Source organism: Artemia franciscana, chromosome 5 (genome assembly GCF_032884065.1).
Source record: "Artemia franciscana chromosome 5, ASM3288406v1, whole genome shotgun sequence".
In the NCBI taxonomy this organism is placed as follows: domain Eukaryota; kingdom Metazoa; phylum Arthropoda; class Branchiopoda; order Anostraca; family Artemiidae; genus Artemia; species Artemia franciscana.
The window spans coordinates 42277741-42294204 of NC_088867.1; the positions used below are offsets into that span (position 1 = coordinate 42277741).

Below are 16464 nucleotides of genomic sequence, written 5' to 3' on the forward strand. Positions count from 1 at the left end.
AAACGAATCATAATTTTGAGTGAGAAGCCCCTTAAAAGTTCAAAGTCTTATCTGTATTAACCCTGTCAGAAGCCCTTTAAAGATAAGAGTTTCAAACTGGATGCGTTTAAATACCTACATTCTAGTCTTAACTGTACCGTAAAAGGTTATAATTGTTTTTCAATGCAGGTGAAGTAATTATGAGTAATTATGGAATATAGTAGCTTAAAAACAGTGAAAAGTTGAATTTTTCTAAGGTAAGCAAGGATTTACACTTTTAATAGTAATATAGGATCAAATTTGACCAAAATATAAGCTGTAATGCACATTAAACTGCGTTATATAGAGGAGGGGGAAGGGGTATAGTTAGGGATCTCAAAATAACTTCCCGGGATATACTTTAGCCTGTAGACACATCCCTGAAAGGTTCAATTCTCTAGCCCAACAACTTTCCAAGATAGCAAAAAGTCAATGGATTAGAATTTTACCGAAGATCTAGCCTATTTTGCAATGCTTCACTTTTATAACACACATATTTTTAAAGGTCATCAAAGGTCAGGACCCTCAAGAGGGAGAGGGAGTAGAGGTAGGTACTTCAAAATACCTTCCCATGACATACTTTAGCCTTTAAACCCATCCCTGAAAGTTTCATTTTCCTAACCTAACCCCTTTCCGAGATAGCCAAAAGTCACTGAGCTAGAATTTTACTGTCCTTTTTAGTAGGCTACAGTAGCCTAATCATTACATAGTCATTGCACACCATTCTCTCACTCACATGGTCCCAGATATAGTCATATACTGGGTAATATACAAAGCTATAATGACCTATTTTTGTTCTAAATATTAAATAATTTCAACTATCTACTTCCATCTCCAAGATTAGGAATCTACTATCCATGTTTAGGAAAGATATAACAACTACATCTTAGTCAAACATTTGCCCAAGACTAGGCACATTCTAAATACTATTTACCTTAACCTTGAGAGTTCAGCCCCAGTTTTTCACAGCGTCAGAACTTTTTTTTTGAAACAAACTCGGACTATTATTTATGAGCCCTTGAATCAGAAATAAAACGTTCCTTGTGTTTGAATATATTTGCTTCTTCGCCTAAGTTTGGCTTCAGTCTCGTTTCCACCATCCAAACAAAACATTTTTTTACCGGCCAATAAATTACCAATAAATAACCAGTTCTGCAACAATTTATGGATTAATTTATAAGAAGAATATGCTTCCGTCTATTTAACTGCGTGATTGTCCAAAAAACGCTACTAACTGCTTTCTGCTCGCTTGCAAAAGCAAAAAAGTTAGCCAATAAATGTTGAGAAAAAGGCGATAAATATTTCATTGAATGATCATCTGAAAAATATTGCTCATGATGATATTTTATTATTGAGTGGAAAATCTTATTGAGTGGAGAGCCGTGGAATTTCGTGCGATATCTTTTTTTATTTTGATTGTAATTTCCATTAATTGTTATGCCAACCTAGTGAAGTAATTCACAAATGATTAGTATTGTTAATGTGTCCTTGTATGTCTGTAAAAATATACAGATAGCTTTATAGCTAGGTTCAATAAAATTAAATGTCATGTTTTCATCTATTGCTTTGTCCATGAATTAAAGGGAGAAAATTTCAAACGGGTGCAAAGTTAATACGTTTTTTTTCAATTATTTCTTTCCTAACGCGGAACTTTGTTGTGTTTGGGATTAAAAAAACCCTATCATCAGGAAGGCCAGTTGAAGAAGGACCTTTTGGTATTGTCATTTGAAAAATACTGTTTCTAGTCTCCTAACTGGAAAAAAATCAATCAAATGACAAAATTTAGCCCATTTCTAGATTTTGGAAAACCCTCCCAACTACGTTTTCATAAATTGTTGTCCCTAGCTATCATGTATACTTGCTAAACTTTAAAATTATTCAATATAATCAAAAGACGCTTCATCCCCTTTCATCACCCTTGTTATCATTACTTCTCCTGCATATCGACTAGTTGGTATTTTGTGACTTTTAGTAAAAATCTTCCATGTCAAGAAAAAAAAAATTAACGAAAGACCATAACTCAACATTAAAATAAAGCTTTTTTGGTCATATAGAAATACAGGTTTTTTTCTTAGTTCCTTCGTTTTGAGTTTCGTTTATTTGTTGACAGTGATTTGTGATAGTTTTAGGCTTGGAAGATTATTAGGATTTATTTCTGCTCATTCTTGGCTTAATGTAGCTCTTTACGTTCCTTTGAAAAATGTTTCTTGTGGAAAAAGTTTTTTAATTAATTTTTGTTCATATTTTATTGACATAGTCTTTTTCATGGAAAAAATAATATTGTATATCTTTTCAGTTTTCTTCAATGAGATTCCATAGTATGGGTTGCTGTTTGTATGTTGGAGACAATTTTCAAAATTTTTTAATCCTGACACAAACAGTGTTTTTTAATTTAATTTTATAGCTTCGGAAAATGACCTGAAAAATAAAACCTACCATTATTCCCGAAATATTCTATCTGTGCTCTTTGACAACCTGGATACACTTACACTCTTTTTGTTTATTTAAAATGTAAGAGCAGAAATAGTAATAGTAGTATCCCCAAAAGTTTCGACTTAATGCCCCACACCAGTCGTTCTCGATATATTCCTGAGGTGTCTTATTGGCAACCATAAACACAATGCCTTTTGATTTATTTCAAAGCAGCATTTATTTTTAAAGCACAGTGGGCCAATTGCATAATCGTAGGGGGTTGACATGCATAGTATCCCTGCAGATATAGTTGCTGGACCTTTCTACTATGCCGAACAAAATGGCTATCTCAAATTTTGACTAAATGTGTTTGGAAAATGAATGGGCTTGAGAGAAGGGCTGCTTGCCCTCCAATCTCTTGTTACTCTTAAAAAGGGCACCAGACACTCCTGCTGTAATTGGAGTCCAAGGGGGAGGACTTCCTCCTTTATATATTTAGTAAAAGCATTTTAGACAAGTAAAAGCAAAGTGACAACATTTTAAATGTATTTTGTTTTCAGGAAAGTGCAAATTATGGTCTGGTCTTGAGAAGGCATTGGGGTTGTTACCCATACTTACGTTAGTTTTTGTTTGTTTTGAGTCTGATGGATATTTATTGCATGACTTAGATAAACAAAATATGTTTAAAATTTTTAGCTTTTACACTTTAATAAATTAAAAAATATTAAAACTTTATACAATATTATCAGTATATATATACCAAACTGACAATCCACAGTCATTTTTTTAGTAAAGTGCAAATTATGTTCTGGTCTTAAGAAGGTATAAAGGTTGTCGGAGACATATCCCTTGTATTATATGCCCCCAGGGCATATAACTTACCTTACCCTCAAGGCTGTGGAGAGGGGGGTGGGTTTGTCAGCCTCAAAGACATAGTTTCCGGTCCTATCAATTACGTTGACCAAAATGGCTATCTGAAAATTTTTATTGGATGTGTTTGGGGAAATGGAGGGCATGGAAGGAGGGTTAGCTGCCTTTCTATCACTTTAAACTATTAAAAAGAGCACTAGCCCTTTCAACTTCCGATCGAATGTGCTCTTTTTGACGTTTCTACGATAACAAATGGCCATCTTAGAATTTCTATCAGATGCATTTCGACAAAATACGAGGTGTGGGAGGGTATTCACCTTCCAATCACTCTGAATCTTAAAAAGAGAGCTAGAACATCTGATTTACAATCAAATAAGCCCATTCTGGAGTTTTTACGATTACCCTTTCTACATATACCTAATATGCCCCCGGGGCATAACTTATAATCCTTTCCATGAGGGCTGTGGGGGTTGTCATTCTTAAAGACATAATTCCTGGACCTTTCAATTACATTGAACAAAATGGTTATCTCAAAATTTTGATTGGATGTGTTTTGGGAAATGGTGGACGTCGGAGCGGGGTAAGTTGCCCTCCAATAACTTTGACTATTAAAAAGGGCAATAGCTCTTTGAATTTTCAATCGATTGAGCTCTTTTTGAAGTTTCTACAGCAACAAATGGCTATCTTAAAATTTCTATGTGATGCATTCCGGGAAAATACGAGATGTGGGAGGGTATTCATCCTCCAATCACTCTGAATCTTAAAAAGGGCACTAGAAACCCTGATTTCCAATCAAATTAGCCCATTCCGGAATGTTTACGATGAACCTTTCTATATATGCCTAATATGCCCCAGGACATAACTTATAACCCTGGCCTTGAGGGCTGTGTGCGGGGGGGAGGGGGTTGCCATTCCCTAAAACATAATTTCCAGAACTTTCAATTATGTTGAACAAAATGGCGATATCAAAATTTTGATTGGATGTGTTTTGGGAAATGGTGGGTGTGGGAGCGGGGCAAGTTGCCCTCCAATCACTTCGACTATTAAAAAGGGCTCCAACCCTTTTAATTTTTAATTGATTGAGCGCTTTTTGAACTTTTTACGACAAAACAGGGCCATCTCAAAATTTCTGTCAGATACATTTCTGGAAAATATGAGGTGTGTGGGGAGGGTATCCACCCTCTGGTCACTCTAAATCACAAAAATGGCACTTATACTTCTGATTAGCAATCCAATGAGCCCCTTCTGAAGTTTATATGATCACCCTTTCTATATAAACCTTAAATACCCCCAAGGTATAGCTTACAACACTTGGCACGAGGGCTGTGGGGGGTTGTCATCCTCAAAGACATAATTTCCAGGTCTTTCACCTACGTTGAACAAAATGGCTGTCTCAAAATTTTGATTGAATGTGTTTGGGGAAAGGGAGGCGTGGGAGCGGTGTTAGGTGCCCTCCAATCACTTTCGATTATTCAGAAGGGCATTAGCCGCTTCAATTTTCAATCGAATGAGCTCTTTTCGAAGTTTCTACGACAGCTCCTTCGATACGAAGTGGCCTGGTCTAAAAAAAAAACATTGTGCCCACATCGCTCTTTACTTAGGTAGCACTATTTCCCTGCCCATGATAGAAGAACTAACATAAAATTAACATAAGAATTAAGAATTAACGAAAATAGAAGAATTAACATAAAATTGCCTTTAATACATGTTACTTTGTTCAAAAGGATAAGATTGTAAGGTGCGAGAAAATAATGAGTATAATAAAATGAAATAAAATAAAATAAAGAGTATAGAGTAAAATAAAGAGAAAATAAAAGAGTATTAGAAATACCGTATTTCGAGACTTCCTTCATGGATTTCTTTATGTTTTTTTTTTTTTCATAATTTTTATTGAAGAGGAAATTCTGCTTGGTCGACCGCTGCGCTGAATTGAGCCGTAGAAGCACAATGGAATCTATTCTCGAGCTATATACTTACCCCTCCCTCCTCCTCTCTATGCAAACTTAAGATTACAAACTTAAGAAATTTGAACGAGTGTGTTTGTACTTTAAGACGTTCCAATTTAAATGGAAGTTTAGATTCTAGTTTATTTTGATGGCAGCCTTTAAGAAGAAGCAGAAAGGAATACAATTAAATGCCACTACTGTTCTAAAAATGGTAAATTGTGCTACAAAAATGTTTATATTTCTCAAAACTTCTAGGAAGAGAATAAATAATCTTACAAAAAGAAATGGTTGACTTAACTTACTTCTAAGATCGCTGATCAAATTCAAAAGCCCTGGAATTTGCAATTTTGTAATATTTATCCAAGACGTAAGAAATTCCATGAGTATTTATTTGAGTTAGGTATATATCAAGTCATTATTTCCATTCTACCATGACAAGCTGTATGGATGAGGATTCAGCTTTGCCTTTGATATAAGATTAAGACGGAAAAGAAACTAAAGTATGGAGGATACTGTTTGCAGAGTCAGTAGTACTGTGTTACATATTCTGCGAAATGACATAATAATAAAAAAAAAACTTACCTGTTCCATCCAAAATACCAATAAAATGGATACAAAAACCCTACTGCATATATACTAACTTGTTAACTTCTTCTATTAAATGTTCAGTCACAGCCAAAGCACTTCAAACCAAATTTTGATAATAATCTTATTTTTGAATGACTTTTGACATGTATTGTTTGTCAAATTACGTATATTTTATGTTTATCTTTGATATCACGTAATTATTATTACGAAGATACCTTACATTATTATCAGTTAATTATTTTACTTTGTAAGAAATAACAAGAGATAACAAATAGAACTACATATCCAAGTCTTAGAAGTCAATTAAATAAAAAAAAACTAATTTTTTTTAGCTGAAAGTAAGGAGCGACATTAAAACTTAAAACGAACAGAAATTACTCCGTATATGAAATGAGTCATCCCCTCCGCAATCCCTCGCTCTTTACGCTAAAGCTTTTAATTGTTTTAAAAAATAGAATTGTGGCAGAGTCAAACTTTAGCGTAAAGAGCGAGGGATTGCGGAGGGGACAACCCATTTCATATACGGAGCAATTTCTGTTCGTTTTAAGTTTTAATGTCGCTCCTTACTTTCAGCTAAAAAAAATTAGTTTTTTTTTATTTAATTTCTGAACGTTTTTGAATTAATGGATGTTTGGTTTTGGCTCTCCGCACATAAATTATTAAAATGAAATTTGTATATTCATTCTTTTTTTGGCTAAATGGCTTTCTCTTAGTTTCGATCAGACGATTTTGAGAAATAAGGGGTGGAGAAGGGGGTCTAGTTGCCCTCCAATTTTTCGGTTACCTAAAAATGCAACTAAAACTTTTAATTTTTAACGAATGTTTTTATTAGTAAAAAATATACGTAACTTAAGAACTAACTTACATAACAAACTTTCATAATCTTATATTTTTGTTATGTATACGAGGGGGTTTGTACCCTCGTTAATACCTCGCTCTTTACACTAAATCGTAAGTTTTGTTCCAATTCTTTAAGAATGGCCCCTGAATCAGAAAGGCCGTAGATTAAATAGTTGAAATTACTAAAAATACTTTAGCATAAAGAGCGAGGTATTTATCTCCTCCTAAATACCTCGCTCTTTATGCTAAAGCATTTTTAGAACCCCTCATATGCGTAATAATATCTGTTCGTTTTAAGTTTCAAGGCTACTCCATCCTTTCATTTGAAAAAACGTTTTCATGTTTATTTTTCATTGTTTTCTTATAGTAATGCTAGAAAATCCTGCGCCCTTTTCATTGAATTTTTCTTCGCCCATGACAGATTCCTCCAAGGAAAGATCCTCCAACATAGTCCCCTCCCCTCAGCCCCACCCCCAAACAAAATAAAATCCCCCTGAAACGTCTGTACACTTCCCAATAACCATTACTATATGTAAACACTGGTCAAAGTTTGTAACTTGCAGCCCCTCCTCCAGGGATTGTGGGGGAGTAAGTTATTCCCAAAGACATAGTTTTTATGGTTTTCGACTATACTTAACAAAATGGCTATCTCAAAATTTTGATTTGTTGACTTTTGGAAAAAAAATGAGCGTGGGAGGGGGCCTAGATGTCCTCCAATTTTTTTGGTTACTTAAAAAGGGCACTAGAACTTTCCATTTTTAGAATGAGCCCTCTTGCGACATTCTAGGACCACTTGGTCTATACGATGACCCCTGGGAAAAAGAAAAAAAGAAAAAAACAAACAAATAAACACGCACCCGTGATTTGTCTTCTGGCAAAAAATACAAAATTCCACATTTTTATAGATAGGAGCTTGAAACTTCTGCAGTAGGGTTCTCTGATACGCTGAATATGATGGTTTCATTTTCGTTAAGATTCTGCGACTTTTAGGGGGTGTTTCCCCCTATTTTCTTAAATAAGGCAAATTTTCTCAGGCTCGTAACTTTTGATGGGTAAGACTAAACTTGATGAAACTTATATATTTAAAGTCAGCATTAAAATGCGGTTCTTTTGATGTAGCTATTGATATCAAAATTCAATCTTTTAGAGTTTTGGTAACTATTGAGCTGGGTCGCTCCTTACTACAGTTCGTTACCACGAACTGTTTGATTTTTAGCATATTGCAAGCTATGTGTGGAAAGAGAGAATAAAGTAGTGGATAAGGTGGCGTCTCAATAAATTGATTTACCACAACCGATTCAAATTTGCACCTGAGGCCCTATCCAGGGGGGCCACGGGGTTTGAACTTTCCTAAAACTTTTGTCCGACTCGTGAAAACGTAACAAAATTATGTAGTTTTTTAATTTTTTGTACCCCTCCCCCTAACAAAAATCCTGGATACATTCTTATTTCCACCCTTCTAAAAAAGAGAAGACATGGTTATGCATTACCGTGTAAAACCTTAGAGGTTTTTCGTAAAAAAAAAAGAAGAAGAAAAATGTACTTGAAAGCATCAAATCAAAGCAAGCCCTAGAGTCTACAGTTAAGAAGAGAAGTAAAATATATAAATATAATGTTGTAAGATATAGTGAAAATAGTAAAAAATAGTTAAATATAAAATATGTTTTCTTTGAGTACATGAGACCAGAGCTTCACATTCGAAAAGTACGAAAGAAAACATTCAAACTGAAAAGCTTATGTCATCACATATTTTTGCTTGAATATTTTTCATTTTGAATGTTTTCTTTCATACTTTTCGGTTGTGAAGGCCTGGTTTTATGTACTAAAAGAAAACATATTTTGTATTTTACTATTCGGGAATTGGTCGACCCCCTGAATGGTCTGTACGGGATTTTCAATAGATATTTGTCCTCTTGGGATTCAATTTGAAATAAGAAATGCAGCAGTTTTGTGATACCTTAACCCCACCCCTGCCAAAGAGCACTGACCTTGGTAGCCCTTTCATCACAGTCCCTGTCGCTTAGTAGCCCTGTCATCACTGACCATGGTTGTCCCCTTCATCACAGAAAAAATGAATAAAATATCCAATTAGTTTCCCCTTTTTTGGTGAGGTGCTGCCCAGGTCGTTGCACTTATTTGCTTGCCCCCCCCCGTTTTGGTTTAGCTTCCCTTTTAATTTTTATGTGTTTTTCGTGTTCTTATGTTTCGTTCTTTTTTTTGTGTGTTTTTGGACTTTTTTTAGTGTCCCTTTTAGTTTGTAGATATATATATATTTATTTCTTGTTCTTTTCTGTATTATTTGCTTATTTTGTCCCCCTTCTTTTTTTACTGACTTGTATTTGTTCAAGTTTAGTTTGACCGTTTTTTCTTTTCTTTTTAACTTTTTAATTAACTTATTACAGTTTTTTTTATTTACTAATATTTTAATTATTCATTATGATTTTCATTTTTCGTTTTTTTTGCTTTGTTAGTGCAACCATGTATTTTGTCGACTCCCATTGAGGGCTTGTGATAGAGATTTTTTTGGAATAAATATCTTATCTTATCTAGCCTGACATCCTGGATTAGCAGTTTCACAGAAGAAAACATCTTAATAAAATAAAAGTAGCGGCATTATACTCTTTGTTCTATGATCTTTTCAAATATCATGTTTGTAATTTTGACAACCCTCTTCCCCCCTTGATGGTCCCAGATATAGCCTTAGAATATATATAAAAAAACTGAAAGGAAACGTTGAAAAATTAAATCGTTTCTTTATAATATGCAGCGTGTTTCTACTAATTAGTTTTTCATGTTCCCAGTTTTTCAGTATTGTTCATTTTTCAGTTTTATGTAGTTTTAATTTAGGTGTTTAGATAATTTTTTATCTGTTAATTGAAGTAACTCGATGGGTTCAGGAGGGTTTCGCCTGTCGCTAGCCTGAGCTACCTACCACCTACCACACTGAGCTGCCTAGACTATAGGGTGATATGTAATAATATTGTGCCACTTTGAGCTGAGTTTATTGTATTGTATCTGTATCTATTTATCTGACTAGATGAAGAAAGTAAGATGGCAATTTTCCTAGTATTCCAGAAGTCTAAAGAGACCTCCTTGAGAAATCTCAGGTTCTCAGTTGGTGAAGAAAATGAAGAAGACAAGTTTCAGCTTATATTTTTTTTCAACCAAACTAAATTGTAAAGTTGGGTCAAGCCTGACCAAATGTATGGAAAACCTAATTTTTTTGTTTCTTTTTTACGAAACTTCTAGTGAGATAAAGCCTATCCATTTCTGATGTTGTTTAAAAGCCACACATGTTTCAAATTTATTGCCCTGAGTCCTACAGCGAAATTTTGAAACAATAGCTTATTTGTTGGTCGCTTTCATCGGCTATTCTAGGTTACAAACTTGCATTGTTGTAACAAAACATTTGCTGATTAATATAATGTTACCAGCACCGACAATCCGTATTCAAAACAAACGTCCAACTGAAATAGTTTTATGGTTCCAACCAATTTGAAACATGTGCTCGTCGACCCTCAATTTTTCAGGCTTCTAGTGCCTATCATCGTTATCAACCATCAAGGTACCAGGATACTTAACCTTAAAAAAAGGATAGGGTCAGTGTCTTTACTAGCTAAAATATTTGGAGGGGGGAGTAAGAGATTTTATCGATTGGGTGGCCATTTTTACCGACTTTTTTTTTGTCAATAATTAGCATAATGTCCGTTTCAAAAGCAATACGTAAAATCAATGCACGAGTCGGTAAAACCACTGCATTTACCAACATATATTTAGATTTTGGTATCATGTCACTATTTTAATGCTGATTATTTAACCAAATGGAAAGTTGTGGCACCATCTGTAAAATCACGGCAGAAGTCGGTAAAACTGCTGCGTTTACTTATGAAGTTCAAAGTTTCTGTAGATGACATGTCAGTATTTACGTGATCTTTGTTGAACCGAACAAAGAATTTTAGTGGCGTTGGAAAAATTGCGGCGCAAAGCGCCACGATTTTACCGACTTATTTTGTACACCGAGTGACCAAAAACACCGGGAGGCGTCCCCCTCATACGTAACGGCCCTGGATAGGGTAAATAGACGTCTGTATCACATACTTTTTGGCTGTGGTTACCTGAATAGACTGCTGCTCAAAGCGCGGAGAAACACGTACCAGGGAATCTTATGTTCAAAAAGTAGATAGTTTTAGGTACTTGTTTGGCAAACAATGTGTCAAAAATAAGGTTTAATGAAGAGTTCAGTAATTTCCAGGGCTATAATGGCTATGCCAAGTTACACAGGTGAAGCATGGTAGATTCCCAAAAATTTTAGTTTTTGGTATTTTCAAAGCTTTCTCTCTCGTGGTTTTGTCACTAGCTGAGTCCCCGTCGCCATGTTATGTGAAGAATATCATGAGGGCATACCTCATTTTTTCTAATTTTTCCTCTCCTTTCAACCCCCCGGATGGTCGAATTAGGGAAAACAACTTTATAAAGTCAATTTGTGCAGGTCCCTGACACACCTACCAATTCTCATCGTCCTAGCACATCCAGAAGCACCAAACTCTCCAAAGCACTGGACCTCCCTAACTCCCCCAAAGAGAGCGGTTCCAGTCCGATTACCTCAATCACGTATCTACGACATTTGCTTATTATACCCACCAGGCTTCATCTCGATCTCTCAACTCTAAGCGTTTTCCAAGATTTGTGGTTTCCCCCTCCAGCTTCCCCAATGTCACCAGATATGGTCATGATTTAGGATAAGAGCTCTGAGACATGAACTCTTTCTAAATGAAAAATCTCATTAAGATCTGGTCACCTGTTCTCAAGTTAAAAGTACCTCAATTTTCTAATTTTTCCAAATTAACACCCCCCCAACTCCCCCAAAGAAAGTGGATCCGTTCCAATTATTTCTATCACATATCTAGAACTTGTTCTTATTCTTCCCATCAAATTTTATCCCGATCTCTCCGCTATAAGTGTTTTCCCAGATTTCCAGTTTCCAAGATTTCTGTTTCCCCCTCCAACCCCCTATGTCCCTAGATCCGATTCGAAATGAAAATAGAGCATCTGAGACATAAGATCCTTCTATTTGTCAAGTTTCATTAAGATCCAATCACCCATTCGTAAGATAAATGGGGGAGGTATAGGGGGAGTTATAAATAGATATCCAAATTTTCTTAAGTCCTGGGAATATTTTTATTCTGTTTCTTTTTGTTGGAGCTAGCAGGGAGTGAGCAATAGTGGCCCTCCCATTGCAACATTTTTCTTTATATAAAATAAAAGATTATATTCACATGCCTACCAGCAAAGAGTTGGAGGAGGCAAGGCAGGCATCATGAGCCTTGCCAAAAATTTTTCTAGTGGAGGGAGGGGGGCTGGCAAGTGCTACCAGGAATTTTTTCAAAAATTTTAATTGGTAATATTTCTCTCTGGGGAGGGTTGATGCCAAAAATATAATTCTGTGATTTTGGCCCCCTCCCTTGGAACCTCTTTCTGTATGGTCAAAGTTAAGGGTTGTGTATATTCTCCCTTCTATATTTATTTGGTTAATTAAGAAAGTATTCCATACTGATTTAATTGTTATTTTTTTTTTAAGGATCTTGATAAATTTTTAGATCAAACGTCTTTCTGAAAAAAGTACTTGAGTTTGACATTTTATTTTTTCATAAGCAGTGTCTAAATTTTCTGTAATCAATGGTTTTTATAGGGGATAATAGATTCTGTCCCCACACTCCCCCCACGTAGTTAGGGCAAAATCCAATTTTGCCCTAATTGTGCAAAATACTATTTGTTTGGAACCTTCTGCCTGTAATGGGTTAAGTTGCATGGTGATGCAGAACACCGTCGTGGGAGGATCCCCTATAGGAGGACAACTGCGCCAGGGCGTAAGATTTAGATCTATAGCCAAAGACCTCTGCAAAGTGATGTCTCAACCCTTTCGAGGTATTTGCAAGTCAGGTGACCTTGCGGTCACTATTCTTACTTGAGGAATGGCACCCCTCGAGGAAATTATACCCTAGTAAATGACTTAGCATTTGCACAAGATTCTGTTTAATGGATAATTCTTCTGGAATAAGTCTATTTTGACGGGCGTTTTCGGGCAGAAAAACCTCTTCTTAGTTAACTGATCTACTATGGATTGCCTCCCGATAATACTATAATATTTGCAGACATGAACACATAATGCGTGAGAGGTAATAGGTTTGAGAAAATCTGTGCAGGATTTTAACTCTTGTTTATAGAAGAGCATCGCCAAGTTCTGAAAACCATGCTTTGGCTAAGATGAGCAAAGGATTCCAAAAAGCTTTCATTAATATTGGAGGTCCCAGAGCCTTCTTGATGTCTGATTCTAATCCACCTTAGGCGCTTCGGTGGGACTTGAGAAGATATATTGATCGCCGTCTTGCACTGGTATCCGGTATCATTGCTTTTCCTGAGGCCAAAATAAGTTCAACTATTTAAAAACATGAGAAATTCAAACTTGGAATGTTATGATATTAAAAAATGACTACCGTATCGGAAATATGACTGCCAAATTCAGACGATTCGAACTAGATTGTATTAGGAGTTAAAGAAACTCATATTTCAGGGGTAGGAAGTATGAAATTAGGTGATATAGAATTTGTTTACTCAGACAGGAAGGATAGGGTACATAGATGGAGAGTAGGGCTCATGATGAATAAGGGAGCTACTAAGTCTTGTTTGGGCTGGGAAGGTATTAATAATAAAATATTGATTGCTCATTGTGTGACTAAAAAGTTTACGGTATCAGTTACAGTAGTACAAGCCCCTGTAGGAACGACTGACGGAGATACTAGTGGCTCTGGTGAATTTTACTTACAGTTACAGGAGGAAATAGAAAAGGTCCCAAGCATAAATATTGTGCTTTTAGTAGGATATTTTAACGCCCAGGTTGATAGAAATAGGGATATATGGTATCCTAGTCCGCGTAAATTTGGTGTAGGGAAAGATAATAGTAATGGCTACAGACTTTTGCGATTTTGTAGGTATAACAATCTAGTTATAACCAATACGGTGTTTGGTGATACAATGGCCTATAAGTCAACATGATATTCACGTGATGGCAAGACAGCAAACCATGTTAATTATGTTATTGTGAGTCAAAGACTGTCAGGGTCAATTCATATAGAGGATATATAGGTATATAGGAGTTAAATTATATAGGAGTTTTGATGTTAAAAGTAAAAATCATCATCTACTAGCATCTAGAGTTAATTTAAAGCTGAAATCTTGGAAGGGTAACTACCTCCCGGGAAGTTATGATTTTCGTAGACTCCAGGATGAAAATGCGACAGAAACTTTCCAGGAACATTTGAATACTAAAATTGAGAGTTTAAAATTTGATAATGCGGAGGATGGCTGAATAATTTTAGAAAAACAATTTCTGAAGTTGCTGATGACGTCTTAGGAAGAAGGTTAGGACTGAAGCTACGAATATTAGTGAAAGTCCTTATGTTTAATGAAGAGGAAATGGGGCCTGTACGAGAATTATCTGAGTGATAGATCAGGTGAAAACAATTGCGATGTAAGGAAAGTGGAGAAAGCATTAAAATATGAACTAAGGAGGTGTTAAGTGGAGGTCATGGATAAAATTGCTGAGGATCTGAAAGATGCAGCTAGACGGCATAATAGTAAAATATTACACTGGAATGTTAATAAAGTGAGAGGCAGCAGTCAATCTGGACTTGTCCCAGTCAAAGATAGGCACGGGGTTACAATTAGTGATAAGGGAAAGGTTAAAGAGATGGATAGAACATTTTGAGAATATGCTAAACTGAGATAAAGTTGCAGGAAAAGATGTTGAGGAAAATGAAAAAAAATCTGATACTTTGGATGTGATGGACATTTGTTTTGTGAGGAAGAATTAGTGACAGTACTAAAAGGATTCAAATATAATAAGGCTCCAGGTGCTGCTAGTGTGGTAAATGAGTTCCTTAAATATGTGAAGTTAGAAATAAGTTACTGAAGATTATGAACATGATTTTTGAAAAAGGGGAAGTACATAACAATTTTAGGAAAAACCTTTATTAACCACTGTATAAGAAAGGTGAGAAGAGTGAGTGTCGTATTTATCGAGGCATTAGTCTGGTCTCTGTAGTTAGCAAATTACTTAGTAATATGATACTTTTTATACTGAAAGATGCTATCGACAAAGATTTTAGACAAGAACAGTGCGGTCTTAGAAAAGGTAGAGGATGTGTCGACCAAATTTTCGTCGTAAAACACCTTTGATCCTGAGTTTTATAGATTATGAGGAAGCGTTCAATTCTGTTGATAGGAGAATTCTGTTGATATCCTTACTTTCATCTCAGCATACGCCCTGACCTTTAAGTACGACTGATGAAGTACGATGATCCAAAACAAATTCTTATGAAAGTCCCTTCCTAAGACTTCATTGTTCTTTATGAAGATTGGGATGCCAGAGTAAGACTGAAAGTTAACTTCAACTAGTTTGCAGTGGGCCTAAGAGTCTCTCGGTACAACGGTGATAGTCTTAATAGTCTTAGTCTAGATAAGAGTTTGGTCATCACCAATAGAATTGTTCTAGTAAAAGAAGGCCATTTGATTATTGGGTTCTTCAATGACAGAGATACCGAAGCCTAGTTAGACAGTTTACTTCTCAGCCAGGAATCTAAAGGCTCTCTGCTTGACTCTCGGTCATAATTTGGTGCCGAAACACGTTCCATGTCTGGCTCAATTCACAACCTGATAAACAATAGAGTTCATCTTCATTTATCCATAAAGCATGAAGACGTGTCCCCCCTAAGAGTCTTTACGGATTCAGGTAACCGTGAAATTAAGGCTATGTTCCACATCACTTTGTGAAAAGGGTTCAGCACCATGTCCACCGTGAATTGCCAGGAAAGGTCTGAGAGTAAAAGTAAATATAGAGTAAGTATTATAGAGTAAAAGTGGTAGAAGTTTGTTGCAACAATGCACACAAAAGAAGTCTTGGGGCCACCAAAGCCAAGAAATTATGAACTTTGAGGACAAATGTCGAGTGAAAAGCAGGAGATACAAAATCTTTCAGAATAAGACTGACCAAACTAAAGGACAGAAATGGTAGAGTTCATGGAAGCTGCGTCTAAGGCACAATCAACTATAAGCTCTCAAATTGCTAAAGCCGGCTATTGGGAAGAAACAATACATGGCTGGCACCATCCATCTAAGGACGGGCAGATCATGGCAGAACTGTGTGAAAGAGTATCAAGATATAAGAGATATTTTGATGAGCTCTGGAATTGATCACACCATCCATATGGGTTCGTCAAGAGCCCAATGAAGTTTATATTGTTTACCAATTTAAGTTTTCCCTAAAAATAATATTATCAAAAAATTCGAAAACTTTAAACTTTGCTTTACTGTATAACCTAATTTATTATAATTTTTCGTACATTAGAATGCAATCTAAGTGCATGGAGTCTCACAGAAACTTTGGACTTGTTTTTGAAGGTCCTAGTACAACACAAAATAGAAAGACTTCCACCAAAACCGAAATCAAAACACAGATTTTGTGATCCTACAATAAGCAATGTTATCCAAAATATCCTAACGACCCGAGCATTGCCTACTACAACGCATGTTATAAAGATATGCGGGGAAGCATAACAAACGTGTAAACGTGAAATACCGTTTTGAGAGGGCTTTTCCAGAACAGAGGCTGGGGAAAGTAATAGTTCAGGTATCAGTCACATCATGCGAAGTTCTTAAACAACTACACGCTGAATCTTTTTCAACGCAACTCTGAAGTCAACAACATTGATCGTGACAGAATATATTGCGATAA

At 35.8% G+C, this 16464-nt stretch overlaps 1 protein-coding gene across 4 annotated transcripts in view; it reads right to left on the minus strand.

The window, feature by feature from the left end:
• LOC136027435 (probable glucosamine 6-phosphate N-acetyltransferase) overlaps positions 1 to 6013 on the minus strand; it is a 28672-nt gene extending 22659 nt beyond the window's left edge. Inside the window, exon 1 of one of the 4 annotated variants that reach the window (XM_065704709.1) lies at positions 5888 to 6013. The gene's annotated coding sequence lies outside the window, so the exon portion shown is untranslated. Of the gene's footprint in view, positions 1 to 952; positions 1188 to 5828 lie in introns of those variants that run through there. The other 3 variants (XM_065704707.1, XM_065704710.1, XM_065704708.1) reach the window with 3 other exon arrangements.
• Positions 6014 to 16464: the final 10451 nt, after the last annotated feature.